The sequence below is a fragment of the Myotis brandtii genome, unplaced genomic scaffold (assembly GCF_000412655.1).
Source record: "Myotis brandtii unplaced genomic scaffold, ASM41265v1 scaffold332, whole genome shotgun sequence".
Taxonomy (NCBI): domain Eukaryota; kingdom Metazoa; phylum Chordata; class Mammalia; order Chiroptera; family Vespertilionidae; genus Myotis; species Myotis brandtii.
The window spans coordinates 2,376,174-2,381,818 of NW_005362797.1; the positions used below are offsets into that span (position 1 = coordinate 2,376,174).

A 5,645-nucleotide genomic window follows, 5' to 3' on the forward strand; every position below is an offset into this window, starting at 1 on the left:
GGAGCCCCCAAGGAGGCGCCCTCTGCCCGGGCACCTTGGCCGCCACCCAGCCCGCAGGTGGGCTGGCACAGCACCTGCCCAGGGAGGGGCCCCGTGAATGTCTGGGGAGCTGAACTGAGCCGGGCAAAGGCGCCAGCTGCCTTGCGCTCTGGGGAGAATGCGGTCACCAGTGGGGTTTCCTCGCCTTGGCCCTGGAGACCCAGGGCTGGGGGCAGGTGCCCCCGCGGCGCCTTCTTTCCGCTATTCAGTAGCTGTGTTGTGATCACCTGCTGTGTGCCAGGCACTGTTGTAGGTGCTGGGGATACAGTGAAGAACCAGACGGACAAAACGCCTGCCTCGGTGGAGCGGAGATCCCGTGAGGATGGAACTCCAGGTATGAGGAAGCACCAGCCATCAGCAGCAGCATCCCTTCCTGGGCCTTCCCCCGCCTTCCTGGAGCTCTGGCTGTCGCATGCAGGGTCGCCTCTCCTCCCCACAGCAGCCTGGACCCCCGTTTACCAATGAGGAAGCGGAAATGCAGACACTGAGAGATGTGATGTGGGAACATCAGGAGCTGCCTTCTGCTGTGACCAGCATAACCTTCAGGCACCCCCCACCCCCCAAGGCCAACAAGGTGATGAAGGTGGACCTGATGGACCTCAGACGCTGCGGATGGCCCAGAAAGGGGGAGCAGAAGGTGAAAGTTTCAACAGGGGGCGCTTTGGTGCCCTGGTCCCTTTGGTTCCACCAAGGGGGGAATAGGGAGGGGAGGAGAAGGAATCTCCACCGGAGGCATTTCCCCTCCCCCAGGCCCCTATCTTGTCATCTCTAGCACAGCCGTCTGTCCCTCCAGATGTTTGCCTGGAATGTTCTCTCCCCTCTGGGCCAGGAGGGAAGTACCTGTTCATTCTTTGAGACCCAGCCCAAAGGTCCCCACGAAGCCTTGCTCAACATCCGACAGACCCCGGGTGGTCCCACAGCAGTGGTATCTCCTCCGGGGTAGGACTTTCTCGTAGCAAACTTTGCCGTAATAACAGGTAATGTTTACACGGCCTCAGTTGCCGCACTGTCGTGTACAGTATTGGCGTCTATCTCTCTGCCCAGCTAGTTGGTAAGTTCTAGGACAAGGCCTGTGATTGCACAGGGGCAAAGTGGAGCTTGAACCCTGACTCAGCTTGTGCGGCCTGGGCAGTGGTATTTAACCTCCCCATGCCTTCCAAACCTACAGCTCCTCAGCTGTAATGCCTACCCCACAGAGCTGGTTGAGAATTAAATGAGAATATACAGGTAAAGCAATAAAACGGTGTTGGTTTGCCTTAAGAGTGCAACAAATGTGAGCTGTCATTCCGTGTGTCTGTACCCTTTCCACCCAGTGTAGGGCCTGCCACAGTGTAGGAGCTTGAGTAAGAGAGTGACAAATGAATGAATGAATGAATGAATGAATGAATGAAGCTGGAGATCTCCAAGGTCTAGAATCAGCCTTCAAATGGTTTCCTTTAGGGTTTAGCACAATAATAAATATACAACAGCGACTGCCTGCGAGGCTTCCACCTTCACGGCAGGCCACCATGGACTCTTCCCACCAGAGGACTCTTCGGACCTTTTGCTTAAGCGCTGAGGTTGCTGGGGTACAGGGTTGAGAGCAAAGGCTGATAAACATTGTCAGCCTGACCCAGCAGAGGGAAAGAACTTTCGGAGCCTTCACTGCGTGGAGCCAGAGAGCGGGACCTCTCGGTCTCTGGGCTCCTTCCCACACCTGCGCGGTTTGATCCTCGCCCATGGCCCAGGCTGCTCTGGCAGCTGTCACCACCACCGCAGAGGCAAAGGATTACACGGGGAGAAGAGAGAAGATCCCCAAATTGTTTTCCAGGTGAGCTTACCTGCAGGTGGCTCTGAGGGAAATTCGGGAGTGGGAGGTCATTGGTGCTAAAGATAGTAATTAAGCCAACCTCTTTTTCCCAGGCATTGGTATTACAGGTTTGACAAGAATCGAAAAAATCACAGTCTGTAGCCGAATCCAGCCTGGAAGCCTGGCAATGCCCGGCAGGCAAGATGACTTCAGGCTAATTTCTTGAGAAAAGCCGGCTTATCTGGGACAGTAGAGCCAGGCAGAGCCTCAGAGCGAAGGTCAGCACAAATAGGGTGCCTCTGTGGTCTGGAAATCTCCCGTCCCTCTCTTCCTGAAAGCCTAGGTTCCCTGTACAACTAGAATAGAGGAAGAGGTGAGCAGGGGAAGGGGGAGGAGAGAGAACGGGCCGATGGGGTGGGGGGAGCTCAGGGGAAGCAGACACGAGTGAAAGGAAGGGCTGGGCCTTTGCCCTTGTGCCTGCCTCAGCCTGGAAGGCTCTTCCCCACAGACCCACCGGGTCCTCCCTCCCTTCCATTAGGTCCTTGCCCCAGGCCACCTCCTCAGAGAGGCCCTCCCGGACCAGCTAGCTAAACAAACCCTTCGCTCCCTCACCTCTCACTCTGCTATGGTTTTCTTCTCGCCACCTGACTTACATTGGTTACTTTAGTATTTCTTTTCTGTCTCCCCTCACTAGAATGTAAGCACCGTGAGGGCAGGGATTTTTGTGTGGTTTTGTTCACGGCTGCATCCCAGCACTGAGAACGGCACCCGGCACGTAGTAGGTGCTCAGGAAATATTTGTGGAATGGGTGAATAAGCGGAAGGAAGCTGGTGGGGCTGGGTTGGACAGGTGGACTCCAGGCGTGAGCATCCCGGTGGGCAGGCCCACAGAGAAGTGGGAATCGGCTCGCTGAAGCATGTGGGTCAGGTTTAAGGGGGGACAGAAATCCCAAGGCAGGAAAGGACAGGGGTCTCAGTGTGCTAACACAACAGTCACTTCTAACTTTTGACCCTTTGACCTCACCATGCCAAGCAGCAACCCAGTCGCCTGAGCCTGGAGCAGCTGGCCCCGTGGCAGGCGCTGCAGCATTGCTCATGGGGACCACGGAAGCCAGGCCCCAGCTTGCAGGCTTGGGGCTTGAGTCATGATAGCTGCAGTGCCTTCGGATGGTTTTTAATTATGAAATATTTGACACATGAGAAAACATATCATCAAGAGGCGCCTGAGTAATAAAATGAACACCAGGGAACCGACAGCCTATCCCAGAGTTAACCACCAGCTTGATTTTTGTGTTTTTGTGAAGCCCTCGCTTTTAAAAAAAAGTAGTTTTATCACCCACCAAACTCACTTTCTGCCAGCCTTTGTAATAGGAGTGTGATATGTACCCGTACACATGCTATTGTTTGGGTTCCACTTTCTAAAGCTGACACCCTGTTCCGTGACTTGCTTGTTTTGCTCATTATGTTCCGGGATTTGTCCTGTGACACGTGGCTGCCCGTGGTTCCTTCCTTTTCTCTGGTGTGCAGTACTCCCTCCGGACTCTACCGCCCTTGAGTTATCATCCTCCAGGCTCCTATCTCCAGTGCCAGGTCTGCCTTTACAAACGAGCCTGCTGTCCAGAGGAGCTGCCTCCGTGCCCACGTTTTGAGCAGGGTCTCCGAGGATGATTTAAGATGACGGTGCCCCTTCCCCCTTCAAGGTCTCCTTTCTTCCCAGGTGTCACCTGCCGCTGCCTGGAGCCAAGGTTCCCACTGTAGGGACAAACCAGCGGGGACCTTGCGGGGCTACTTCGGTTCAGGCACTGACGCCGGTGTTTCTAATTTACCATCTGTTGCCATTCGAGAGGGATGAACAGATGGAGGAGGCTGGCTGGCCCCTTGAGGGGAGTCTGTTCCCAGGCTGGCCTTCAGCTTTGCGAGTCCAGAAACACGTGGGTGCTCCAGGGTGCTCCCTTATCCCACTCATGAAGCCCATCAGAGACCATTGTTACCCTCCACGCCCACTCTCCTATGTGGTGGAAGCCATTCCCCCAGCATCCCACACCCAGAGACCCTGTTCCCTGGGTCAGGACACATGCAGAGCTGAAATGCTTGTTAGGAGGTTGTTTTTGGTTTAAACCTGTGCAGTAGGAATCCCTTATCTTCAGGAGTGTTTTTTCACACTCAGAGTTCTGGGAACCCTTTCCTGTTATCTTATATATCCCCTGTCCTACTTTTCTCCAGAAAGGCCAAGAGTGGCTTGTGGTAAAATGCCCTCTTCTACGTGTAAATAACAACAAAGGAGAGATCATCTGACCCGCTGGGCAGCCGGAGAAGCATACAAACACTCCTGATTGTTTTCTTACACAGAATCAGATGCCGGCTTGCGGGAGGATCACCATGCAGAACCTCTCCCCGGCGAGTCGTGGGCATTCCGTTCCTTCCTTTGGCATTTGAGGTCATCACTGGATGAGAAGGGCAGGAGGCCAGGGTCAAGCCCTGCCTCCACCCATCACCAACTGGCTTATGACCAGGCACCCTGCAATTTTCTCATTTGTAAAATGAGATCACTGCTCTAGGCGGCTGCTGGGCTCCCGCCCACGATTCCATCTTATCGGAGTGAGGCTTGGGCAGCTGCTGGGATGTGAGGAAGCCCGGTTCCCTGATTGATATGTGGGTTCCCCCAAGAAGGGGACTGCAGCACCCCTCTTAGCTCTCAGGCAGCAGATCGGGTGTGGAGGGCGGAATGCCACACCGAAGCTGGAGTTAGGAGGCCCAGGTCTGATTTTCATCTCTGTGACCAGCCTGCCGTGTGATCCTGTGAATGTCATATCCCCAGTCTGGGTGTCAGTGAATGCTCACGTTCATTAATTGTGGGGGAGATGATCTCTGGCATTCCACGGTCGGGTCGGGTTTGCGAAATTCATCCACTGAGAAGCAAGACAGAACTCATTTAAACGCACGGTTAGGATAAGTGGGAAATAAGCATGATCTGTTAGGTACTTGGGAAAGGCGCGGGGAAGATGATGCTACCAGCTAACCCCCAGCAACACATCCGTTCAGGTCAGCGCGGCAAACCAGTTCTTTGGTTGGTTGAAGGGACACGAAAGCCTTTGTCAGAGAGCAGAATGCCCTCCTGAGGCATCGGTTGTTTGAAGAGCAGCCGGCAAGGCTTGCAGACCCCGTTAGCAACTCAATCTCCTTCAGCCTCGGGGGTGGGGCCCGCGCCGCTCTCTCCTGCACTAATGAAAGGCGGCGGCAGCCAATGAGAGAGCCGACCGATGAGGTCATGGAGCTCCTCGGCATTTCATTGGTGGATGCGCAAGGCTTGGGCCGGCCGCGGGGAGGGGTGTTGGGTCGCAGCCGGGGCACAAGAGTCGGGGCTGGGACTGTCTCCCAGCATTTATCTACCCTGAGGAGTGAGCCGCACAGTGAGTCGGACCCGGTCTCCTCCTGCAGGAAGAAATGAAGATGCCCGGAGGCTGGATTTACTGATTCTGGGGGAACCCTCATGGTCTTTGGTGAAAGTGGAGGGTGGTTTGTTACAGTCCAATAAAACACACTAGCCATTTGGGAAGTTGAGCAAAGTCTGTTGGCGGGTCATCTTTGATTTCCCCCACCCAAGGCTGGGAACAAAGACATTTCTGACGTTTTGAAACTTTTTAAAACCCTGATTCTCAAACCCTGATAAGTGCAATGGGGTCCAGAATGCTGGTTGCACACCAGGCTCCATGCCCCCTTGGTTGATGGAGGCAATTAAATCTCAAAATCCATGCCCCAAACCTGCAGTTGAAGAAAATGACAGGCCCAGGGGCGTGGGCCCCACTTTGGGCCACAAC

The 5,645-nt window shown here is 54.7% G+C and overlaps 1 long non-coding RNA gene across 1 annotated transcript; it reads left to right on the forward strand.

Annotated features, from left to right (window-relative positions):
- Positions 1 to 12: 12 nt before the first annotated feature.
- On the forward strand, positions 13 to 1,299 carry LOC106726923. The gene is made up of 2 exons (XR_001363056.1): positions 13 to 373; positions 479 to 1,299. It is a non-coding gene; the product is annotated as an uncharacterized LOC106726923 (long non-coding RNA).
- Positions 1,300 to 5,645: the final 4,346 nt, after the last annotated feature.